Source organism: Rhipicephalus microplus, unplaced genomic scaffold, assembly GCF_043290135.1.
Source record: "Rhipicephalus microplus isolate Deutch F79 unplaced genomic scaffold, USDA_Rmic scaffold_20, whole genome shotgun sequence".
NCBI lineage: Eukaryota > Metazoa > Arthropoda > Arachnida > Ixodida > Ixodidae > Rhipicephalus > Rhipicephalus microplus.
The window spans coordinates 6,806,755-6,834,380 of NW_027464593.1; the positions used below are offsets into that span (position 1 = coordinate 6,806,755).

The 27,626-nt window shown below is 45.9% G+C and overlaps 1 long non-coding RNA gene across 1 annotated transcript; it reads left to right on the forward strand.

The window, feature by feature from the left end:
- Nucleotides 1–2,418: 2,418 nt before the first annotated feature.
- LOC119181093 (uncharacterized) lies at nucleotides 2,419–14,153 on the forward strand. The gene is made up of 2 exons (XR_005111151.2): nucleotides 2,419–2,675; nucleotides 13,969–14,153. It is a non-coding gene; the product is annotated as an uncharacterized LOC119181093 (long non-coding RNA).
- Nucleotides 14,154–27,626: the final 13,473 nt, after the last annotated feature.

The window sequence follows — 27,626 nt, forward strand, 5'->3', positions numbered from 1 at the left end:
CTGAATTCTAATCAGCTATTTGCGCAAGCAAACATGGGTTTCGACATGGTCTTTCTACTGTGATACATTTAGGTAAAACACTCCATGATTTCAATAAAAACAGTGACGTCCTTTTGCAGACTGATGTAACTTGGGTCAATTTTAGGAAAGCCCGTGATAAGGTCTCTCAACGTGAATTTTTTCAAGCTTGAAAGATTAGGAATAAGGAAAGAAGTATTAAAATAAATAGATTCCTATTTATCCACACGTTAACAGGCTGTAAAAATTGAAAATTACCCTTCAAGACCACTGGCCGTGTACCCGGGCGTTCCCCAAAGATCTGTTTTAGGACAAATTCTTTTTCTGATATTTCTTAATAATCTATGTTCGATAGTTGAGACTCCTATTAAAATGAAACTTTTTGCAGATGGATGGATGGATAGATGATAAACTTATATTGGGGTCCTGAAGGATTCCACCCCCGTTTTATAGGGGTAGGATCACAGATGACTGCTTGATTTTTTCCCCAGTTACTTGCGAAGGTGACCACATTATTCTGAACAGGCGCTACAGGCATTAGATCAGTGGTTTATAATATGGGCATAATATAAGATCAGTGGTTTATAATAAATACACTATAGCAAGGCGACAATCACGCCTATTCAGTCTAGTGGGCGGGAATCGTCATTAATGTATCACATCTGAAGTCACCCTTTATATATTGCCACGTTCCAAATACCAGAAATTAGTATTGTTCACACGTTGAAATGGCACTCGCATATCGATAACATCTGTTCTAAGGCAAACAAAAACTCTATTTCTTGAAGAAAAAACTGGAACATGCCACCCCGGATGTAAAACTAACTGCTTACAAAACATTCATACGTCCTGTCTTAGAGTATGCTAGTATTGTGTGGTCAACTCACCAGAAGGTGTTGTGGACAAAAATTGAACGAATGCAAAAAATAGCAGTTCGTTTTATATGCAGTAGATACCGACGCACACCCTCAGTCACAGCTTTGTTAAAGTCCTGGGAGCTTGAGTCTTTGAAATATCACAGGCGCAAACATCGCATCGAATTTCTTCTTAAGATTATAAGTGGGCAAACAAACATAAATAAGGATTTATATCTTCAGCCCCCTGGAAGGCGATGTATTCGTCCTAATAATTATAGGGCGATTCAACCTTATTTCACACACACAAATGCTTTCCGCTACTTCTTTATCGCAGATACAATAGACACGTGGAATAGTGTGCAGCGAAAGCAAACAACATATATATATATATATATGAGTTGAAAGATATAAAACAGTTGTGAAAATAAATAAATATTGCTCATACGTATTAGTTTCAGTTATATTATCCAAGGAACATTGTTGTTAAGTGAGCCGCAAGTCACCGTTTGAAACTGAACAACTGCCGACGTGGAGGACACGCCACTCCTTCAGAGAGTTTTAGGAGTCACACCGAATAAAGTGCGCCGTCTGTCTGACTGTAGCGGACAAACTCAGAATATTTACTTGTTAACGAATGCACTGATAACGCAACACGAAGAAGCAGCAAATGCATGTCACGCTATTTCAGGTGGGCAGTTGTTTTGAAGTAGGTAGGTAGCGAATAAAAGTTTCACTATTAAAAAAAAAGGTTTTAACTAGAACCCCCACTAAGATTCAAAAGGAATTGCAATTAAATCTTTCAATGTTAACGAAAATTTTAAATTGCAATTCTAGCTTAGTTTTGGAAGGAAACTAGCACCAAGTTTCTTAATGAAATGCTCAAAGTATTCAAGAAGCGGCGTACGGGGTACAAAATGAATGACAATTTTAATGTTAATTCAAAACGCCTGACAACAATTGTCAGTGGTAGTGGGAAAAAATCAAACCTGGTAAGAATGAGTGGCGATGAAGCGTGACAATGAATAATCGAGAAGCTCGTGTCCGGATGGAAACAAAAAATAAAAACTGAATTTCATGCACATATACAATTCCAATGCGTATGATACCAACATTAGGAATAACCTAAAGTTTCACCTCCAACTGTGCATGGTCTCATTTTACACAATGCTCTAACTCAATATTAATGTGATGTATAACACGTCAGCGACATTTCTTCAGAAAATTTCTGAAGATGAAGCAGCAATGTCTCAAGCGTTCGTGCTTAGATTGAAAGATAGTGGCAAGTTAAGAGATGTAACACTGCGTAAATATGCGAGCAGTTATCTTCGATCGCTCTAAATCACAATAAAGACATCTACCAACATTGATGCATTAGAAAATTCGAGCTCGCTTAATTGTGAACGGTGGTATATAACAGCTCTGAATGGCGGCGAGGTGCATCGTGCACCATACATCTGTTATGAAGGGCTCCGCTTCTACGCCGATAATCGCCTTCGTTGTTGTAGTCTTTCTTCTGTCCGCGATAGAAGATAGAGGTCCATGGGCGTTTGCACTACCCCTTCCTCAACCAAACCCGGGGTTGGCTTCTTCTCTCGGCTTTCGACCACACTTTCCTGGCTCTAATAACCGTTTCCACCTACCCCGCCGGCAGAAACCTTTCCCACAAAATGTCAACATGTTAACCCCGAAACAACGGCGGGACCTACAGAGGCAGCTGTACAATCCCCAAAAATACGGGCCTCACGGCAAATAAGGAAGGCGATGATTCAAAAATTGGCAGCGTGGTGTTCCTTCGATGCGGTATGTTATACTTTTCTTTTTATTTTCTTGCACTATTAAATATATTTAGGAACCTTCATGTTATCTATATACATTACAAGTTGCCACGTCGAAGTTATGTTGGCAAAACAGCTGAAATATGCCAACTGTTTTGATCATATGCAATGGTTTTTGACGCACAGACCATTAGATGGTCAAAGAGCGACAGGAGATATCAAATGTGAAATATGGTAACGTTAGATGCCTGTATAAGGGTTTAAAGTTCCTCACGTTTAATGGTAAGTAAAACGTAGTAGTAATAAAATATTGAGACTGGCGTGACATATGTAGAGTGAGAAGTAATGACGAGTGGTCGTGGTTCTAAAACTAGAGAGTTGCTATGTTCCGAGAGAGCAGCTATTTGCTACAACTCGCGCAACGCTAATGCAAGGTGTGCAGAAGTTGACTCGAATGACTCAACATAAATATATTGCGCTCCTTTTGTTTTTTCTTTATATTTTACTCATTTTGCACGCAAAGCTTTGTTCTATATGGCGGATGCCAGCGCACGGCGCCCATTTTCCTTTTTTCACGCAACGCTTCACCAAACTTCCACAAAGCTTGACACAACGCACCGTAAACATTGTAAGAGGCACATTGAGAATTCACCCGAAACATGTGTAAATGATAATGCATATCACTACTGGGTTTGGAAAACTTGGTAGAGTTGTAGCTTTTGTTTATCTTGAGTTTTTGCCAGTGAAACACAAAAAATATTCTTATAGGCATTATCTTCTTGGTGCACTAAGATCACTGAAAATCTCCAATTGAAACTAAGTAACACGCAAAAAGTGAGTAGGCGTTCTCAAACAAAGCCTTCTGAGTGCGCTTTAAAGTTAGACAAAATTCTCCTGAACGAAGTGATAGTTTTTAAGCAACGAATGCCATGGAAGAAGTCTGGATGTTATGGGAAATAAGGCAAGCAGCTGCTTTAGGATACGCAGCTGTTGTTGTCTTTTATCGTCTGTAGTAATACAATGCAAAATAAAAAAGTATGTGCCATTCTTTTCGGAGAGTCCCCTGACCCTCTTGAAAGGAATCTCTTGCGTAGGGTCACACTACTATTTCTTGGTGAGTCGGGCGACTCTAGCAGGTGACGCTCTTAAGTGGGTGAAATGACACCCAGCAAAGCCTCAATTGACTCTACAGGTATTTTAAGTTACTGATTTGACCAATGGGGTACTTTTGCGTGCCTACTGCAGAAATTAGGGTAGTATTCATTTAGGCATTTGCAACAATAATTGTCGTTGCGCCAAGTGCCTGCAAAAAATAATAGTTCAATATTCACAGTATTGTAATAAAACTCGTCAAAAGGACACAACAGTTTCAGCAGAGTAAAGCAGAAACCACTGAAAAATGGTCTGTGAAATATAGTTAGGCAGATGAAGTATGCCTGATTTAGACACTTGCATGAGTACAGCCAGCCAAAGCGCGTGGCTGTGGTGTGCATATAAACTGCAGAAAACGGCACAATGTTTTCAGGTTTATTCCTTCTGATTATGAGTAGAAACGTCGTCAAGACTGGACGAATCACAACAATGACTTGCCATGTTGCCACTTTCAGTCCGTTACGACCAGCTTGAGCAGCCATGAAAAAGATAACGTGAGAAGAAGAACGCGATATAACGTAAACAAATCAGAATCATGGAAAGAGTTAGCAAAAATTTCACAGTATGTAATTTACACAGACATAATGAAGTTTGGCACCGAAGTTGGGGGAGTGTTAAGCTTCGGCTTTAGGACTTTAACGCGTTAGCGATTGTCTGTTCCTGGTGCATACTTCACACAGTTATAGTGTGTATAATCTTTCCGAACTTGCTATGCACCTGCAAGTGGCGTCAAGGGTGCAGTAACGCGCGTACCTAATGAAGTGGGTGACCGGCTTTCAATTAGGAAGGCATTATTATAATCCCATCTTCTGATGCCCGATGGGAACGTCTGCTTGTACCACGCAGTGTTACGGCAATATTTTATGTTGTATTTTGAAGAATGTATGCAGCACGCGTCTGCTTGTAAAGCATGAAAGTTAGTTTCATTGCATTTCCAAGCACAGCAAGTTATTTTCACTGTGTTGACAAGCAGAAGCGTAGAAGCGTGGTAGAACACCCGCTGGCCACACGAACGACCAGGGTTCGATCTCCACTCGGACACAGAAGGTTGTTGGGTTTGCTTTGTCTGCATCTCTCTCGATTTTTCGGTCATGCAAAGGTGATGATGTTGCACTCGTAACCAACGACGCCGACGCCGGAATTTCTGTGAAACGAGATTTTTAGCACTATCGCGTGAAACAACAAATGTAAACAGGCATGGTAGGCAGCCATGTTTTTTTCGCTGTTCTCACGAAGCTCATAACTTCCAAATAGTAGCTTTTGCAACAGGTCAATTGATGACAAACTTGAAGCAGAAAATGATGTGAGCTTCTTCCACACAACAAACTAAATTGTTTAGACTCCTTTGCGTAAGTGCCACTGACCTCTTTTCCTACATCGTCTTGTCTAACCAAATGAAATGAAGGGCCCACTGCCTCGTCGACAAGGCATTTTCAGAACGACAAGGACAAAACTTCTCTTTACTTTCACATCACCAGTGGTGTGCTGCCATGCCATGTCGACACCTACGTTTCCCCAAGTGTGGCTGGAAGGCTGAGTAAAGAGGCTGGAAAAGTTATCGGGACTTTGGTATAATGAACAATTTTACGGAGTATGATTAATTTCCTTCAAAACACCCTTTGTAGAACACCATTACTCTATTCGCACACCCAACACGTGTGTTTCGTTTTAAATAATTTCACAACAAAAGTGGAGTTTTACCTAAAACAAGGTGAAGACCTTATTTTCGTGTAGGTACTGGCTAGCACCAATGAAAGCGCTTATTTTTCTGAAAGATTGCTCCTAAATTTGCCCTCAGCATAAGCTGCGGCATATTCCGACAACGCAGCCCATCCTGTGGTAGTCAAGGTCATGCCGTGTGTGGTGTCTGACCACGTGTTTCAACGCGACAACGTTAAAAAGCTCCTTTCACAGAAATTCGTGTGTCGGCATCAGTGTACATGTCGGCGTCGGCCTCGTTGGTGGTGAACAAAAAGTCATTACATTGTGCGTGAGCAAAAGCTCTGGAAAGATGTAAATAAACTAGCTAATAAATATTTCCAGGTGCAAGTGAAGATTGAACTAAGGCCGTTTGCGCGCCAAGCCTTTTTAATCAAGGTAATTATTAGAATGCGTACTGAATTAGCACATAGTATTGCAAGAAGTTGCACTGTTGCAGTAATAAAGCGACAATTGTACTACAAGCACTGCATAGAAACTAACTCCAAGGTCCTATAGCCTCTGCCCGGAAGTACAATTGAAGTTACTTTTTCAGCTTGGAAATGCACAGGAATTAACGTAATGTTTTACAAACACACAGCCCGTATGCAGGCTTCACAATATTGTCACGTGCTTGCTCAAAAAAGACGATGGCAGTTGTGAATGTGCCACGAAGGACTACGAAATGAACAAAAGAGAAGAACTCGCATGCGCGTTCTGATTAAAAAAGATCGACCTGCTTCTAGTGTCTCAATCTCTGCGGCAAGACCTCTGTTTTGACGTCGCGACACTGGTAGAGGTGCTGGAGCCTACAACCGGATGCAGGACAGTCTTGCTCGGAACCGTTCACCTAGTCCAGAGACCCAGCCCCTCGTCATGACTCCGGTGCACCGATTCAGTCGGCGCCTACTAGGCCTAAGTCCGGAGTCCGCACCTGTTCCCCCTCTAACCACCATGGCAGCTCCTACCACATCCACGGCTACCCTTACATCACAGACCACTCTTCTCTCCCAGGCGACTCTTGAACATCCTCGCGTTCCTGAAGTTTTCCATGGGGAAGAGTACGAGGATGTCGAGGACTGGCTCGAACAGTTCGAACGGGTCGCTGTTCGACCCGTTCGAACCACTGGAACGAACAGCACAAACTTGGCCGTGCATATTTCTCCCAGAAAGATAGCGCTCGCACGTGGTACGAGAACCACGAGGCTACTTTCCAATCTTGGGAAGATTTCCGTCGAAGCCTCCTCGCCACATTTTCGAACTTGTACCGACGGGATCGCACACAGCAACTGATTGAGGTTCGCGTACAAAAACCCAACGAAACAGCCACCATGTACGCAGAGGGTATGATCCGTCTGTTTCGACGAGCTGACCCTGACATGCCCGAGGCGAAGAAGGTGCGTCACCTAATGCAGGGTGTCAAAGAACCAGTGTTTGAGGGCTTCGTGCGAAATCCACCTACAACTGTAGATGAATTCGTAAGAGAGGCGACTGTCATTGAGCGCGCACTGGGACAACGATACCGACACTTTGACCGCCTGCCGAACCACACGGCAGTAAGTGCTGCAGCTGAGAACACTGCCGTATGTGAAAGTTCCCTGCGACAAATGATTAGGGAAATATTGCGTGAGGAACTTCGGGCCCTCTTCGTCTCTCCTACCCAACCGCCCGTCGCGTCTGTTGCCGAAATCGTCCGCCATGAATTGAGGCAAGCCGTTACACCACCCGCGCCAAATCCTGAGCTACATCCAGCGACCTACGCTGATGCGGTTCGTCGTCCTCCACCGTCATTTGTGGCGACACCCTTCTAGCCACGACCCGCTGCCGTACCTTCGTGGCAACGGGATTCCATGAGACGACCACCAGTTTGCCGAATTGATTTGTGGCGCATGGCCGACCGTCGACCTATATGCTTCCGCTGCGGAGAACCAGGTCACATTGCACGCTATTGCCGTCATAGCGATTCCGGGTTCAGGAACTTTTTTCGTCCCGCTTCTTTCCGCTCTAGAGACCATCGTGCCCATGATGCCGATCAACTGTCGACTGGCCAAGCAATTACACCACGTCGCTGGCGATCTCCATCTCCTGCGCGTCGACGTGACTTACCTCAGAGCTACGCGGACGTCACCAGAGGCCGTTCGCCTAGCCCGCGCTGGGGAAACTAACTGCGGCGACCTCCGGGGGCAAGGTTGCCAATTGTCGAGACATCGAAAAGTTCCCCCTATCATCGCAAAAAGATATGACGACAACCACGACAAATACGACGACGAATGCGACGACAAATACGACAACGAATACTAATGCCGGTGAAGTTGTACGTGCTGATCCTGGCGTTTTCATTGACGGACATCACGTTACAGCACTGGTCGACACTGGCGTCGACTTCTCAATCATGCGACAAGAACTCGCCGACCACCTTAGAAAGGTCAAGACACCGTGGACAGGGCCGCACATAAGGAGTGCTGGTGGTCAGCTGATGACTCCCACGGGTAAATGCACAACTCGACTTCGCATTGGGGATTGTAGCTTCACAGCCACTTTCGTCCTGTTGCCAGACTACTGTAAAGAGCTAATTTCGGGCATGGATTTTCTTCGAGATCATGGCGCTGTTATCAACATCCCTCAACGTAAGGTGACGTTTTGCGCACATCCGTATGTCGACGAGAGTAGCGACGAACTACGCGGCCGTTTGCGAATAGCCAACGATCTGACGCTGCCACCGAGATCCTGCTGCCTTGTGTCTGTGTCCAGTGGGTGCCCTTCCTATAAAGACGTGATAGTGGAGCACATAGTCACTCTTTTGCTCACGCAAGGCATTTTCATCGCGAGAGGCATCCTAACGCTTACTGGTGGACAGGAAGAAGTGCTCCTGACAAACTTCAGCAACGAGCGCCGTCAAATCCAGAAGGGTACCACAATTGCCTACTTCGACGATATAGACCAAGCAGGGGATTTCTGTGCTTTGCAACCAGACGACGCGACAGTCCCTGCCTCGACAACTTTGTCGGTGGACATCAGCTCCACGCTACCACGCTCGGATAGGAAGTGCCTGCTTGGACTTGTACACCAATTTGAAGACTGCTTTTCACGTACGTTAAAGATCCAGCGGACACCATTGACCAAGCACCACATCATTACTGAAGACAACACGCGACCGATTTGGCAGAACCCCTACCGTGTGGCTCCGAAAAAACGCAAGGAGATTCAGAAGCAAGTACAGAAGATGCTCGTGGATGACGTCATACAACCTTCAAAAAGTCCTTGGGCGTCCCCCGTGGTTTTGGTCAAGAAGAAAGACGGCAGCTTGCGTTTCTGTATTGATTGTCGCAAGTTGAACCAAGTCACGAAGAAAGACGTCTATCCACTGCCCCGCATAGACGATTCACTCGATCGGCTACGTAATGCGCGCTAATTCTCTTCAATGGACCTCCGCAGCGGCTACTAGCAGATAGAAGTCGACGAGAGAGATCGTGAAAAAACGGCCTTTGTAACGCCTGATGGCCTTTATGAATTTAGGGTGCTTCATTTTGGGTTGTGCTCGGCACCAGCCACTTTTCAGCGTCTCATGGACACCGTACTATTGGGCCTGAAGTGGCAAACATGCTTGGTCTATCTGGGCGATGTTGTATTCTCAGCATCATTCGAGGAACATCTCAGCCTATATTCACCGTACTCCAAGCCATACGCTTGGCCGGGCTGACTTTAAAACTAGAAAAATGTCATTTTGGTTTCGACAAACTCAGCTTCTTAGGCCACGTCGTCAGTCATGAGGGTGTTCGACCTGACCCGGCAAAAATAGACGCCGTAGCGCAATTTCCTGCACCGCGTGACAAAAAGGCTCTGAGACGCTACTTAGGGTTGTGCGCCTATTACCGGCGATTTATCGAGGACTTTTCGTATATGGCGGCGCAATGACACGACTCACACGTGAAGACGTCCCCTTCTTTTGGGGTGAACAGGAGCAATCACACTGACGCCAGCAATGTAGGTCTAGGTGCCATTCTGGTGAAGTGGCAAGATGGCTGTGAAAGAGTGATAGCCTCCGCCAGCAGAACTCTCTGTCGCACGGAGGAGAACTACTCGACCACCGAGAAGGAGTGTCTTGCCGTGGTGTGGGCAGTCATCAAATTTCGTCCGTATTTGTACGGCCGCTCCTTCAAGGTTGTTAGCGACCATCGCTCTTTGTGCTGGCTCACCAACCCCAAAGATCCATGTAGTCGTTTGGCGCACTGAAGCCTAAGGCTTCAAGAGTTTGACATGACCGTCGTCTATAAATCTGGGAAGAGGCACACCGACGCCGACTGTCTCTTACGGTCGCCAGTGGAAACTGTCGCTCCTGATGACGAAAACATCGACGTGGCATTTTTGGGAGTTGTGAACACGGCCACTATTGCACGAGAGCAGCACAGTGACCCTGAGCTGTTACCACTCATTGAATATTTAGAAGGACGACGTAAAGACGTGCCACGGTTATTTGCTAGAGGACTACCATCTTTTTGCTTGAGAAACGATGTTCTCTATAAGAAAAACTTGTCACCAACCGGTAACCCGCACTTGCTCGTCGTGCCTGCCTCTCTTCGAAAGGAAATTATGGAAGCATGCCATGATGAAGCAACTTCTGGTCATCTAGGCTACACCCGAAAATTGTGCCGACTGCGATGCAAGTACTACTGGCCAAAGTTACCTGCTGCTGTTAATCATCACGTGCAAACTTGCACCGACTGCCAAAGACGCAAAGCGCCACCCAGCAAGCCAGCCGGTGTTTTAAATCCAGTCAAAGCACCAGAAAAGCCGTTCACCCAGATTGGAATGGATTTCCTGGGTCCCTTTCCAACTTCCACAACAGGGAACAGGTGGATTATTGTGGTCACTGATTACCTGTACCGTTATGCGGAGACTAAAGCTATGCAGCGCGACACAGCAGCAGAAGCCGCTCAATTCTTCATTGAAAACATCGTCCTTCGGCGTGACGCTCCGACAACAGTGATCACAGACAGAGGACCTGCCTTCACCGCAGAGCTTTTGGAGTCGGTTCTCAGACTAAGCTGTGCAGCTCACCGGAGAACAACTGCATGCCATCCGCAGACAAACGGACTGACGGAGCGCCTCAATAGGACCGTCACAGACATGATCAGCATGTACGTTGACACGGAACATAAAACCTGCGAGCAGATATTGCCGTACGTGACCTTTGCTTATAACACTGCGTGACAAGAAACCACTGGCATGACACCATTCAGTCTGATCTATGGTCGCGAAGTCATGACAACATTGGACGCCATGTTGCAGCATGAGTGTGACGACATCCATGTAGACGCCGAAGAATTCACTCAGCGTGCCGAAGAAATCAGACAGCTCGCGCGCGTGCGCATCTGTCATCAGCAGCATCAAGATACACAACGCTACGACACCCGACACCAGTTTATTAGCTACGCACCAGGCGACAAAGTGTGGGTCTGGATTCCGATACGTCGACGTGGACTGTGTGAGAAACTGCTAAGACGGTACTTTGGTCCATAAAGCGTCACGCGACGCTTGAACGACGTGAACTACGAAGTTGTTCCCGACACTGATTGTAGTTCTAGACGCCAAAAGCATTTGCCCGAAGTCGTGCAACTCGTGCGTATGAAACCGTATTTATCGAGTTAATTAGCTCCCGGTTGCCGTTTTCGTACGACCACTTCATACGCCTGGTATATAGAGCACCTAAGTTGCGCATCGGGACGATGCTTCTTTCGGAGGGAGGCAAATGTCACGTGATTGCTCAAGACAGACGATGGCAGTTGTGCATGTGCCACGAAGGACTACGAAATGAACAAAAAAGAAAAACTCGCTTGCACGTTTTAATTAAAAAATATCGACCTGCTTCTAGTGTCTCAATCTCTGCGGCAAGACCTCTGTTTTGACGTACGTCGTGACAATATAACATGTATATCACAGTGCTATTGCGTGATGCAAGCGTACGGTTGTCAGCAAGCTTAACACGAACGCTCCACAGCATGTCCTAAAACAGTTTGGTTACCGCTAGCGCCGTGCACATATGGGTACTGTTGCGAAGATTTTTATAGATTCTGACTAACCATCCTTGCATACCGAGGTATTATTTCGGCAATAGCACCCACCAGTTTGTGGCTACCATCAGCCAAACTAGTCCAAATAACACGTCGGCGAGTTAGTGTTATAAGCTTGCTATCGACAATACATCGCTATCGGGTGGCAGAACATCTTATTACGAAATAACTTCATGGCTTAAAGCCGGCTGCCCATTGCAAGAGGCGCACGCAGTGCTGCGCGTATTCTCTCTAGACTACGTAGTGGGTGCATAGAAAGTCGAAAAATTTCATGCGCATAATAACTCGTGGTTTAAAGCATGCTGCCCATCACACAGAGTGAATGAATGTGACCTCTATTAATTACACAGAAAACAGCCATATGCTTAAACATCATTTACACAAGCCACCTTTAACTTTATCGATTATATTGTAGTAATCCACAATATAAACTTCTGAAGTAACACGATACAATAAAAAGGGTGCACTAAGAAGTTGAAGTACACATTGCGGACAGGGTATCACTACCGCATTAAGCACTTAAAGGGGAAGCTTAAGGGTTCTCCCATTTTCGAACCTTGCTTTCGGGGGGAACGCCTTTAAGATAATACGAAGGGGGGTAAGTCCCGGTTTCCAGTAAAAACGTAGCGTGACTGCGTAAGCCCCGTTCAACTTTCCGTGAGGCACTGGTAATTGCTTACGCCCCGTGTAGTACTATACTGTTATATTGTTCCAAGTCCATAAATTATATTTATGATACCCGGAATGGTAGTGTAAGCGTTGATCTGGTTATAATCGGCGAGGCGAGTCCTCGTGCGACGTCCTTCGTCACCTCCTTTAGGTTCATTCCAGTCTTGTTCACTTGTCCCTTATGTGCAGAACACTATCGAATTTCAGTTTCGAATATGGCGTCGAGTTTACCGATAAGTTTCCCTCCAGGCACAGAGACATCATCATTATCAGCATGACTACGCCCACTGCAGGACAAAGGCCTCTCGCATGATCCGTCAACTATGAATTTTTTTAGATAGTGTGGTGATGGCGTCGCGTACCTCATCTTCGTTGCCGACCACCCCGGCCGTGTAGGCCTCTTCGCCTTTCCTGCAGGCGGTGAGCACGTGGACCACCTGTGGTCCATTTTGTTCAGTTTCATTTAGTAGAGCCTTTGCTCTCCCTTTTATACTGCTAACAATGTGTTTAGGGTGCACGGTTTTTGAGAGCGCCGTAGTTCTGATTACGTTAGTAAGCTCGCACATAACTCCACTTCGCCCTCCATTGGGTACCTTGACTTTTTGGGGCTGACCGATCTCTTCGAGTATCAGCCTACCCGCTGGCGCTTTTGTCAATTTTTCCTGCTGTGCCATCTGTTGCACTTCCACTATGTCCTCCGTCGTATGTGCACATCTAGGCTCATGCGTTTCTCCTCGGAGGTGCTGATGGATGTACCTAGGATAGCCCTGACCAGATTTATCATTCTAGTGTCGACGTAGCTTGTTCAGTTTGGCCTGCAACCATTTTAGTAGACCTGCTTCGTAGGTGAAGTGATGGAGAGCGAGAAGGTGTACTAGTCTTAAAGCACTGTTCTCGCCCCCCCCCCCCCCATGGTGGTCTTGTGGCTAAGGTACTTGGCTGCTTACCCGCAGGTCACGGGATCGAATCCCGGCTGTAGCGGCTCCATTTTCGATGGAGGCGGAAAAGGTTTAGGCCCGTGTGCTCAGATTCGGATGCACGTTAAAGAACCCCAGGTGGTCGAAATTTCCGGAGTCGATCACTTCGGCATCTCATAATCATATGGTGGTTTTGGGACGTGAAACCCCACATACTGTCAAAGTACTGTCCTCACCAAAGCCCCGCTGTCGGTTGGTGATTCTCTTTAGCAGCTTGATGACTTGGTCTGTTTTCTTGATAATTGGTTGATTAGCATTTAGGTCACCACCTCCAGCGTTTTTGTGGGAGCCTAAAGCTCTATTATTTTCGACCTGATTGATCATGAATTCATCGTGACAGCGCTAGAAAAGCTTGTGTTCCTTGCCGTCCTTTGTGTTTCTTAGGTCTTTAGGAACAAAAGCTGAGACATGGGCTCCGAAAAGCTTAATCCCGTTTCACCAAGTGCTTTCCACGGTGTGTACGCTCTCTTGCAGTCTTGTCTCAGTCGGCCCTATGCAACCATCGGTGGTTTATATGGCTATGTCGTGGACGTATACTTCAAAACGTGTATGGTCAATCTGGTTCAGTTTTTCCGCGGCCGTGGTCATTCCTAAATTGAATAACACGGGTGACAGCATAGCTCCTTGCAGAGTACCACTGTTGATTGCAAAATAATTAGCAACGGAATGCCCCGAGTTCCCATATTTGTAGATTGTTGTCGTGTTTTACACTGTCGTGAAATGGTTACCATTTTGAGCGTATCTTTTGCAGGTACTGATTACGATGTCGATAAGGAGTTCGACACTACACGGAATAAACACAAGAAAACATCACGAGAACATGGCTTTGGGAAATGCTGCTAAAAGGCCAAATAAACACTTCACTCTGTTTTGAAATCAATTTGCGCTTCACTGTATACGTTTGTCACATATAATAAAAAAAATATCTGAAAAGAACCTTCCTGGCGCTTGCTTTCCGTGGCATTTACTGCTGTCTTGCCGAATGGAAAACACCAACTCAGCTGTGCACCACTGTCGCGTCTTGCTAGAAATGTTTACTTGCACAAAAACAGTTAACTGAGTTATTTATATATATATTTATTTATCAATTTATTAATTAATTTATTTATCTATATAGTACCCTTTGGGTAAAAATACATTACAGAGGGGGTGAGGTTACATAGTAAAAAACAGGGGCGTAGCCAGAAATTTTTTTCGGGGGGCAGGTTCACACCAACCTGACGGGGGGGTGGGGGGGCCGAGGCATCAGCTATTCTCTGTGACGTCATTATCGGCGGTAGTTTAAGCAGATGGCGCACATGTACATTAAGTCTTGAGATTCCCCCTCGCCCAACGCCTATGGTGGTGAAGCGAGTAAGTAAAAGTACCGTAAGAATGATTGATTGATAAGTGGCGTTTGACGTCCCAAAACCACCATGTGGTTATGGTAGACGCCGTAGTGGTGAGCTCCAGAAATTTAGACCACGTGGTCTAAATTTAGACCACTTTAACGTGCACCCAAAAATGAGCACACGGGCCTGCAACATTTTCGCCTCCGTCGAAAGTGCAGCCGCATCATCCAGAATTCGATCCCGAGACCTCCGGGGTAGCAGCCGAGTACAATACCTAATAGACCACGGCGGCGGGGCAGTACTGTAAGAAGTACTCTAAATACAGTGAACGACAGGTGCAGTGACCGTTTGTAGCAATGACCTCTCGCCGCATCATTGAACGAACTAGTCTTAAAAAACGCATTATTGCGATTAACCACCCGATCGAAAAAGACATCGTTAATTGTTAATCTTAATCTTTGTTAAGCGTAGATGGCGTAGTCATCGTCAGGGCGAAGTGCGTTTGACAGGTCAAGGACAGTTCTGCTTACAACGAGGAATGAGAGGTATACGCAGCATGTTGTTGTACATTCATAATTATATTTCGGTTTTGCTTACTTTGCGGAGCAAATTTCTTACTGTTGGTATGCGTGACTTCATGTCTATAGGAATTATTTTCATTCTAATCTCTATATATGAAGCGACCCTGATGCACAGGTTGCCTTTAGTGAACATGCTTTTTTTTACTTTACTGCGTGCATCCAAGCATGCTTGCGATACGCAATAAGTAAATTTTGTGAGATATGCTGCACGTTGGCAACACCATTTTGCACACGTTATTTTTCGGGCAGACTTTCAGTTGCACCATGACTATGAATAGCAATGGGCATATATATATATATATATATATATATATATATATATATATATATATATATATATATATAGATATATTCATTTATTTATATTGCTTATATTATGCAGAAGAATAACTTCGGTTGCCGCAAGGTTATAAATATGAAAGTAGATGTGCTTTCACATAACAACTGTTTATTCTGCCGACGTTTTGACGGGAAACCCGTCTTTTTCAAGGCCTAATAATATTTACACATGTTAGGTGTCTTCTTATAGCGTGTCGAGGCAGGAGGGAAGGGGTCAAAAGAAAAGTAGAAAGAAAAAAAGTGAAAAAAGAACAAGAAACAACGAAAGGGGGGGAGAAACGTTGAAGAAATATAGAAAATCTAGGAGAATAAGCAAGACCGACACGACGGAATTGGAAAGGGGCCGCATCTCAACAGAGTAGGGTGGAGGTAGACGAGCATTGCCATCAATGTCAACAATACCTCACCCACACCCACGCTTCCCCAAGTGGGCAGTGTGCCGACGTTCTTGTATTTCACCTTCCCGTGTAATCATCTGGCGGCTCGTTCCTCTTTGAAGTTTAGGATAAATTGATGGGGAGAGCTTAAGCGCTTCGAGTGCGTGCTGTTGACGTCGGGAGGAATAGAAAAGCCGGTAATTGAGGCGCCGCCATCGATATTCATTATATGCAAAGGCTCCTGTCAGTGAAGGAATAGAAAGTGTGCGCCAAGAATTTAAGAAAAAAAGGGGAGAGGGGACTGTACGACATCCGTGACCGCTTATCTTTTCTTTTTACTTTTTTTACCCCTGCCCCCCTGTCTCGACAGGCTATAAGAAGACACCGAACATGTGTAAATATCATTATGCCTTGAAAAAGACGGGGTGGCCGTCGAAACGTCGGCAGAATAATTATATATATATATATATATATATATATATATATATATATATATATATATATATATATATATTTATTTATTTATATAGTTTTATATATATATATATATATATATATATGTATAAATATATATACCAAAAACATAAGTGATGCTGGGTCCGGGAAAGATTATTCGTATAGGGAAGAAGACGCACGTACGAAGTGATATTATTGAAGTTTCGGCCGTGGGTCCGGCCTTCATCAGAATACAGTTTACGGCACGAGTGCTGTTTATATACATGTGCATATCAATAAGATACAAATATGAAAACCGGCATGAAAGGCGATATATGGGCGCGTATATATATATATATATATATATATATATATATTATATATATATATATATATATATATATATATATATATATATATATATATATATATATATATATATATATATATATTTATATACGATAATGAGATGGACAATAATCGATGCAGAAACGCAAGCTGCCGTCTTTCTTTTTCACGAGTACCACTGGCGATGCCCAAGGACTTTTTGATGGTTGGATAACGTCATCCTCTAGCATCTTCTTGACTTGCTGCTGCATTACCTCACGTTCTTTCTGAGCGACGCGATAAGGCTTCTGTCGGATCGGTCTTGCTGTGTCTTCCGTAATTATACGATGCTTAGTCAGAGGCGTTAGACCCACTCGTGATGTCGATGAGAAGCAGTCCTTGAACTGGTCGAGCAGCTCCATAAGACGGAATCTTTCAGTCGGTGTTTGACTCGGACCAATATCAACTGGTGGTGTATGTGGAGGTGATTGAGCTGTGGCTTCCCCTTGCATTAGAAGACAGTCGTGAGAGTAGTCCAGCTCTTCGAGGTACGCCACAGCCGTGCCTTTACCGATGTGCCGGCGCTCATTCGTGAAGTTCGTCAGAAGCACTTCTGCGCGCCCATCCACTAAGCTGACAATACCGCGAGCGATGGCATTGCCTTAGGTCAGTGATTCGTTCGACTATGGCGTCTTCATTACAGTGCACGGCGCAACACACGGAAACAAGACTACATGACAGTGGTGGCACGCAGACGTCGTCATCGACCACACGTAACACCCTGGGTTCTTGGTCTGGATCAGTGGTCACAGACTTGTCAGCGGCGAATGTGATCACACCGTCGCGTATGTTGACCACAGCACCGTACTCTCTTAAGAAGTCCATTCCTAGAATCATAGGTTTGCAGCACTCCGGTAGGATCAGAAATGTGGCTACAAAAGCAGCATTCTCTATAGTGAGTCTTGCTGTACATTTTCCCGTGGGAGTCATTATCTGGCCTCCAGCACTTCGGATATAAGGGCCCGTCCATTCCATCCTGACTTTCTTGAGTTCCTCTGCCAATCCTTCACTCATTATGGAGAAGTCTGCACCCGTATCGACTAAGGCCGTCACTTCAACGCCGTCAATCGTCACAGCAAGGTCGGCAGTCACAGTTTTTTCGGAGAAGTCTTCATCGTCGTCTCTCACGTGTTTTGGCAGCAGTGGGGGTTTTTGGCAATTCGACGGCTTGCAACCTTCCCCCCAGAGGTCGCTGCTTTCAGTTTCCCCGCCGTGGGCTGGGAGACCGGCCTCTGACGGCGTCAGCAAAACTACCGCGGCTTGGTGAACCAAAGCGAGCCGGTGATGGTGACCGCGTCCGGAAGGTAGAAGAGCCTTCCCGCCTGCCAGCCTGGTCGTCATCGATGGGGGCACGGCTTTCGTCGAACTGTCGGCGCGTAGCTGTAGGTGCACTAACGCGGTATTCAGCTCGGCGATGTGGGCAAAAACGGCAAATGTGCCCTGGCTCTCCACAGTTGTAGCAGAGTGGTCGACGATCCGCAGTGCGTCATATGTCGGTCTTCCGCATATAGGGTCGCCTGACAGAATCCTGCTGAGCCCAGGCTGCCACAGGATACGGTTCGAGGTACTGCGGCGCTGGCATGGGCGTGGGTCGACGAATAGCGTCTGCATAGCTGTATCCGTTCGACTGGTACAATACTTCTGGAGCCAATGGACGACGCACAGCATCTGCATAGGTATACGAGTTTGGACGGTGCGGTGGAGCGGAATATTGCTGAGGAGAGGCAAACGCTTGTCGAAGTTCATGGCGAACTATTTCAGCGACGGAGGCTACCGTGGACTCCTGCTGCGGGGGCGCCTGTGACTGCAATGTGTATTTTGCGTTCTCCTTCGCGATCTCCTCACGCACGATCTGTCTAATCAGGTGGCGTAGAGCAAACTCGTCGTTTGCGGGAAGTGCGGCGGCACCTGCAGCTGCACCGGTGGCCGGGCGATCAGACTGTCGGTACCGTTGCTGTAGCGCACGTTCTATTGCGGTGGCCTCCCTGGTGAACTCGTCCACTGTTGTCGGCGGATTGCGCACAAGACCAACAAATAGCTGCTCTTTGACGCCCCTCATGAGATGGGTTAGCTTTCGAGCCTCGGGCATGTGGGGGTCCGCGCGGTGGCACAGGCGCACCATATCCTCAGCAAACATGGCGACGCTTTCATGCAGCTGTTGGGTGCGTCCTTCAAGAACGCGTTGTGCGTTTTCGCGTCGGTCCGCGTTACCGAAGGTGTCAACAAACCGACGACAAAACTCCTCCCATGTCGTCAATGTTGCCTCCCGGTTTATAAACCATGTCTTCGCGCCGTCTTCAAGGGCGAAGTATACGTGGAAGAGCTTTCCATCGAGACTCCAGTAGTTCGATTTAGCAACCCGTTCGAACTGCTCAAGCCAGTCTTGTGCATCTTCGTTCGGCCGGCCATGAAATGGTTCAGGAATGCGCATATTCTGGACCGTCACCTGTGCAGGACTCCTTGCCACTTCTTGAGTAGGGGTGGTTGTCGGAAGTGTTGCTCCCTTTAAAAGGCCTAATTCTGGTTCAAGACCTTGATGGCGACGGCTTGAGCGGTGCACAGGCGTCTCCACGCGTGGCTGTCTCGTAGGGCTGGACTCGGGGCTTCTCACAAGGGGGCTGATCATGAGGTGGTAGTACCCAGCACCTCCACCAGTGTCGCGGGTTATAAATGACAGGGGGTTTATTTAAAAACGCGGACAGTAGGACTTGTAGAGACGCTCTCAGAGAAGGCCGCTAAGATTGTCGTCTTCTTCACTATGCTGCGCTGCGCCTCTCGAGCAAATCCGCGTTCTTCGTTGTCGTCACTATCTCGCCGCTAAATGCAGCTATGCACGCGGCATTATATATATATATATATATATATATATATATTTATATATATATATATATATATATATATATATATATATATATATATATATATATATATATATATATATATATATATATATATATATATATATATATAACACAATATGAAGGGCACCTAATCTACGAGTAAAAAGATATTGCTTCCATGCGCGAGCACGTTGTTTACAAATAAAAGATAAAGCACATAAGCACTCTTCATGTTATGTGCTTTATCTTTTATGCGTTTTATCTTTTATTTGTAAACAACGTGCTCGCCACGCTCTCGCGCATGGAAGCAATATCTTTTTACTCGTAGATTAGGTGCCCTTCATATTGTGTGACTTGCATATATATATATATATGCCCATATATCGCCTTTGATGCCGGTTTTCATATTTGTATCTTATTGATAAGCACAAGTATATAAACAGCACTCGTGCCATAAACTGTATTCTGATGAAGGCCAGACCCACGGCCAAAACGTCAATAAAATCACTTCGTACGGGCGTCTTCTTCCCTATAAGAATATATATATATATATATATATATATATATATATATATATATATATATATATATACATACACACACACACACACACACACACACATATATATATATATATATATATATATATATATTGGCAGGCATGGTGGTTGAGTGGCTGTAGCGTTGTATATAGTTCAGTAGATCCTCCGTGAGCGGTCACAACGTGGTTTATTTCGACGTTTCGGCCTAGAGTCTAGCCTTCATCAGGATATATATATATATATATATATATATATATATACATATATATATATTCCTGCGACAGGTTCACCACGTTGAAGTAGCCCGCCACAATCATCGTGGCACCAGGATTAGAAAGACCCGGCTCGGCTGGCATGCGCCACGCGTTCGTGCGCTCCGGCAACGAGGAAGAGGAAGATAGTTGGATATGTGCCACTCGGCTACTCGGACTTCACGACCATAGTCTTTTGAATCGTGGGCACAAGTTCGCCCTAATAAAGACGCTTGTTTGTTTTTTTAACCTGTCTGCCTCAGCATCGGTACATTTCTAGTGGAGGCGCTGGGTTATGAATCGAAGCCCCGCGAGCTCAAGACAGAGTAGCCCCCACGACCAGCGTATTAACCCCGTCGAAGTGACTCCTGTACACCACAGGGCAAGTCGCCGTCTTCGAGGTCACTCACCTAATTTCGGTCCTCTTCACTTCACACGAAGGGGAATTCAAACGATGTATGCCACCACAATGACTAGCCAGGTAACACCAGCACAAGTGTTCTTTAGCCAACCGCACCAGCCGCCAGTATTCCACGGTGACTCGTACGAGGATGTTGAAGATTGGTTGGACCTGTTCGAGAGAGTGGCGAGCTTGAATGGATGAGATGAAAGAGAGAAGCTCCGTCGCGTATACTTCGCCCTGGAAGACTTCGCAAAGACATGGTTTGAGAATCATGAAACCTCGTTGTCTACCTGGGAGGTATTTCGACGGCAAGCGGTGGCAACGTTCGCGAACATAGACCGGAAAGAAAAGGCGGAGGCTGCTTTTCAATCGAGGAACCAGCTCACGAACGAGAGTGCTGCTATATACATTGAGGACATGGTTCGTCTGTTTAAATGGGCGGATTACAACATGGCTGAGGATAAAAAGGTGCGCTATTTAATGCGCGGAGTGAAGCAAGAGCTCCTCGCCGTTCTCGTCCGCAACCCTCCAAGCACAGTTGCTGAGTTTTACTCGGAAGCGACGGCCATCGAAAAAACACTGTAACAGCAGGCTCAGCAGTACAACCTGAATCTTAACTGCGCATCTGCACAGGTATTCTCCGGAGGCATGCGAAACGACGTCGAAGCCCTGTGAGAGCTCATTAGATCAGTTATTAGAGAAGAACTGAGCAGACTGCAAATGCCCCAGACTCCAACTGCACTATCTGTTACGGACGTGTTTGTGACAAACTGAGGCGGGTGATACGAGAGCCAAAGTGTGAGCTGCAGCCAGTTCGACCTATCCGAACATACTCTGAGGCTGTCAGACAACCCACGGTATACAGCACTGCAGCAGTTGCGATGGCGACGACTCCTCTCCCATCTGCGGCACGCAGCGCACCGCGTCCACGGCAACCAACAGCTACCTATCTGCCCCCAGGAGCATGTAGTACACATCACTATGTGGAGCGTAGGCCCAGGAAAAGTGACGTCTGGCGTGATCACGAGCGCAGGCCTCTGTGTTTTCATTGTGGAGAAGCGGGTCATCTGTACACATTCTGTCCTCACCGACAGGCTGGATTAAGAGGCTTCCCGTTGTATGCACCGTGCCCTCGAAACGGCGAACGACCAGCGGAGATTGAGGAGTACTTGTCCACGCGACAGAACTCGCCACCTGTACGCCAACACCGGTCATGGTCACCATCGCCTATGCGCTACCGGTCATCCAGCCCACGTGCACCTTCAAGGCAGCCTGGTCATTGCTCTCCAAGTGCACATCCGGAAAACTGAAGCAAGCGACCTGTGGAGGTGAGGCCGCTGATAACGGCAGTTACGAAGATCCTCCAATATGGTTTGAGGGTGATGACGGTGTATTTCCGGTAGATGGGTGCAGCAACGAAAACGTTACTTCAGATTTGCGGTTGAGAATGGAAGGCTGGGAGCTGAATGCATTAGTCGACACCGGTGCTGATTATTTATTTATTTATTTATTTAGTATACCTCAAAAGCCCCAGTTGGTGTAATACATGAGGGATGGGCATAATTAGCAACATATTAACAATTCAATCATGGTCTTGACTACATGTGGGTGGGAGTGGTGCATGGCGAAGGCAGTCAAGTGTTTCCAGTCCCGGGGGGTTGCAACCAAAAAGGAGCGAAGGTGGGCAGTAGTTTGTGCTGGCGGTGGATAAACGGCTCGGGGATGGTTTGTACGGCTGGATAATCGATGAGCAGGCAAGATGGCTGGAACATTGGAAGGAGCGTGATAAAGTTTGCGAAAAAGAAAGAGCCGAGATATATGACGACGTGATTCTAGGTTGTAGAGGTGGCGACGAGTTTTAAGTTCGGAAACGCTGGAATGATAAGAGTACACGGAGTAGATGAACCGGGCTGCGCGATTTTGTACAGATTTCAGAAGGTTAGATAGATTAGATTGATGAGGGTCCCAAACCGAGCATGCGTACTCCAACTTAGGGCGAACAAATGTGGTGTAAGCTAACAACTTCACTGATGAGGGAGCAAATTTTAAATTCCTACGAAGTAAACCCAGCGTACGATTAGCGGAGGATGCTACGTTGTTAACGTGAGTGGACCAGGTGAGGTTGCTTGAGAATGTTACGCAGAGGTATTTATAGGATTCTGCTGCTAAGATTGTAGAGTCCGAAATGGTGTAAGTCGCTTGCTGATAATGTTGCCTACGGTGAAATGATATTAGCGATGTCTTATTCAGGTTTAAAGACATTAGCCAGTCGTTACACCAGGATTCAATAAGGTTAAGGTCATTTTGAAGTATAGCAATATCGGTAAGGTTTTTTTATTGGACGGTACACGACGCAATCATCTGCAAACAGGCGAGTATTTGATGAAATGTTAGCTGGGAGGTCATTTATATAAATTAAGAAAATTAGGGGTCCGAATACTGTGTCCTGTGGGACGCCAGAGATTACGGGAAGATGGTTAGATGAATGGTTGTTAGCGTACACAAATTGCTGCCGATTAGTCAGAAAACTACGAATCTAGCTGAACGTCGATGTATTAATGTTTAAGCAAGGAAGCTTGAGGAGTAGCCGTTGATGCGGAACTTTGTCAAATGCTTTTTCAAAGTCTAAAAAGAGGGCATCGGTGGGTATATTTAGGTATACGCTAGAACTGATGTCATTGTAGAATGAAGCAAGTTGTGTGTCGCAGGATAATCCTGAGCGAAACCCATGTTGACTATGATGAAAGAAGTTGTGGTGGCTTAAGAACTTGACGGTGATAGAGCAGATCACACGTTCTATTAGTTTAGAGCAAATGCTAGTGAGCGAGATGGGACGATAGCTGCTAGGCTGGGATGGAGGGCCCTTTTTAGGGACTGGAACAATCTTACCCACTTTCCAGTTTTCCTGCACCACTCCTGAAGACAGTGATTGCTGAAAAATATGGCAAAATATTACACTGACAATGGGTTGTGTGTTTTTTAACATTTTAGCGTTGATGCCATCGGCGCCACAAGAAGATGTAAGCTTAATGAGTCGATTAATTTAGCAATGCCCTGTTGAGAAAACGTGATGTCCGGCATCATGTCGTAATCACGAGGATGGACTGAAGGTAAGTTGCCGTTAGGTTCGATAGTGAACATGGAAGAGAAAAAATGATTAAGTTGTTCGGCGGCTTCATCGTCGGCGATTGGAAGGTTATGATTATCAAACAGAGCCAGTGGTTGGGAATTTCGAGGGTTGATAACGCTCCAAAATTTCTTCGGGTTATTGGTCAGCATGGCCGGCAGAATCTGTGAGTAAAAAGAACGTTTTTCTTTCATAGCATGCGTGCTGAATGCTTTTTTCGCAGTGTAGTAGTTTTTCCATGCAGAAATGTTATGAGATCGTTTTGCTGATCTAAAAAGTCTTTTCTTTTTATTATTGAGTCGTTTCAGTGTAGCTGTGAACCATGGGGACGTCTTTTTTTTCGGTGACGGTAATGGTGGGTATGTATTTTATGAACAGGTCATGGATTTTATATTTGAAGAGGAACCAATTAGTCTCGACACAGCGCTGCGAAAAATCGGCTAGCAGGCAAGTAGCGAATCCTGCAAATTCATTGTTTAGGGCGTAATAGTTTACTTTGTTATACAATGTTATCGTTTTTGTTATTTTAGACGAGCGTGTTAGTTGGCAGAGGTAGGTACCATGAATCACTGAATCGTCACTTAAGCCCGGCAAGAACGTCATCTTGGAAACCTTGTCAGGCTCGGAAGTGAGGATAAGATATAGAGATTGGAGGAGGTAGAATTTTGACGTGTGGGTTCAGTGACGAGTTGCGTTAGTCCAAATGTTAGGCATGAGTTGACGAAATCACTTTGAGGACCGTGTTTGGCGGCTATGCTTGCCAGATTATTCAACGAAATTGCTGGAAAATTAAAATCACCGAAGAGAAGTATCGGATAATGACGGAAAGTTTTAGTTACAGAGTGAATAGCCACGTGGAAATTCGGTACAAAAAGAGGGTCAAGACCGGGAGGGCGGTAACAAACTCCAATTATCGTGGGGGGATAAGAAGCATTGCTGAGAATGAACGTGATTTCTAAGCATGAGGACACACGAATTTCTGTACATTGAAGGCTTTTATGACTGCCTATCAGCACTCCACCTCCGCGTTTGTTAGTGCGGTCACGTCAAAAAATGTTGAATTCTGGGAAATATTGTAGCAGCTCTGAGTCTGCTATTGAAGGGTTAAGCCAAGTTTCGGTTATTACGAACAAATCTGACTCTGAAGAGCTAATTAGATTTTGTAAGCCATCAACTTTCGGAATAATGCTTCTAATGTTAGTAAAAAGAAAGGAGAGTGATTTCCTGGTTGGAATAGTGCGGCTGCGGCCTACGTGTTTAACGGGCGCAGAACGACTTTGTTAGTCTTATGATCGTAAATGAAAGTTTTGTTGCCAATGATAAGCTTATCATGACGGAGTTTGTAAGGTTGCTGCTGTGCCCTTCCAAACTCACCGAGAAGTTTTCTGGCTTTAAGTGGGTTAGGTGAATAGTCCTCCGATATGCGATAGTTCGAACCTTTTAGCTTGCGCCCACTCGACAGTACGTTCTCCCTAACCTTAAAGTGTGCAAATTTAATGATTACTGGTCGGTTTTTGTTAGCATTATATTTACCTAAACGATTAGCACTTTCTATATCCATTGCGTCAAGACTGATTTCTAATTCTTTGCTACAAAATCGGAGCACAGAGGCTTCCAATTCGGCCCAAGTTTCACGCTCGCGATCTTTCAAACCGAAAAGAACAAAGTTCAATCGACGTGCTCGGTCTTCAAAGTCATCCAGTTTGGTCATGATTGCAGTGACATCTTGTGCATTTTGATCTGAAAGCTTACTGATATTGTCCAATTGCGTTTTTGTGCCCAATACTGGTTCACAGTCTTTTTCTATTTTAGTTAGTCTATTGTTCATCTCCCTGTTCGAATCATCGTTTTGAGACAGTTTCTGCTGGATTGCCTTAAGTTCTTGTAGCATGGAAGCTTGACCAGATTGGATGTTTTTAAGTGCTGTCATTACGTCACTCGACTGCAGCGATTCACAGAGTCGAGTACGTTAGAGCGAGTGGTAGGACCAGGGTTTAATTCAATGTCGCCTGACAAAGCTAGCAATTGCCTAATGACATGAGCGCAATCAAGCACGACGTTGAAACAACACTGTGTGCTTGGCAACACCAGGAGGGCCGCGTGATGAGTACGACGTGCATACAGAGAGTATCGATTATTTACCTGCAGGACAAAAAGGCGTTGCAGGTAAGAGGCCGTGGCCATAGCTATGGTGCTGCCAAGCCCATTGAAGGTTGCGTTGGGCGAGTTCGAGCTTATGTAGTCCGGGGGAAAGGAGGATGTTATCCGAAGATTAGAAATCCCTGTAATCACTTGGTGCGGTAGCGGCGGTCGATGCATTGGTACGCACTTTCCGCGCGGGGGCGCAGAAGGCGATTGTGGCAGTCGTAGTTGCACAGGCCGAAGGGGTGGGTCCGGGTAGCGGTCAACGTTCAGCCATGTCGGGGACCATGACGCCTCCGGGAAGTCACCAAAGGCACCGAAGCGCGCGCCGTTGGACCGCGGGCCGCAGAGCGACACGAAAGCCTGCAGGACAAAAAGGCGTTGCAGGTAAGAGGCTGTGGCCATAGCTGTGGTGCTGCCAAACCCATAGTGATAAGTCACAAGATGGTGAAAAAGCTAAAAAAAGTTGTGACACAAAGGAGTGGATCGCAGATACGCACGACAGGCGGTCACATTATTACGCCCCTTGGCAGATGCACTGCAAGACTTGAAATACGGGGCTTTATTAACGTGGCCGATTTCATTGTGCTGCCAGAATGTTCAAGGGAACTCATTATAGGAATGGATTTTTTGCGAGCTAATGGCGCCGTAAATAACCTGCATAGGTCCAGCGTGTCGTTTTCGACTGAACGAGCTATACCCTTGAAGGAATCTGAGGAACGACGCCTAACTACTCTACGCGTTGTTCATGATGACGTAACTGTGCCGCCACGCTGCAGTATGATGGTGCTCGTAGAAAATGACGCATTGTAAAACCGCGAAGGCATAGCGGATACAAATGTAGGGCTGTTTTTGAACAAAGGTGTCTGCGTAGCTAGGGGTCTTGTTCACTTGACGAATGGCCGTGCAGATGTCCTACTCACAAATTTTTCCAATGAGCTTCAACACATCGCTCAAGGCGTGGCTATTGCCTACTTACACGACTTCTGTATGGCGACTGAACTATGCAGCTTAACGACATCAACCACTCGACCAGTGGCCTGCGACATCGACACTTCCATGACCGCCAATCAGAGCCTTCCGGACAGTCAAAAAAACATATTTACACCTTGGTAAAAGAATTCTCTCATTGCTTTTCAAGTGCCTCGAAGGTCCAGCGCACGTCAATCACGGAACAGAATTATAACGCAAGACGACACGAGGCCTGTATTCCAGCATCCATATCGGGTGTCACAGAAAGAACGGGAAATTATCAAGAAGCAAGCCGAGGAGATCATTTCGGATGATGTCATCCAGCCTTCGAATAGTCCATGGGCGTCCCCCGTAGTGCTCGTTAAGAAGAAAGACAACACACTTAGATTCTGTGTCGACTACAGAAAACTGAACAGTGTAACTAAACAAGATGTCTACCCCTTGCCACGTATCGACGATACATTAGATCGGTTGCGATCCGCAAAGTTTTTCTCCTCCTTAGATCTGAAAAGCGGATATTGGCAAATAGAGGTCGACGAGCGGCACCGTGAAAAAACGGCATTCGTAGCACAAGATGGCCTGTACGAATTCAAATCGCTTCCCTTCGGCCTCTGTTCCTGCCCAGCGACGTTCCAGCGAATGATGGACACTGTCCCCGCCGGATTGAAATAGCAGCCATGGC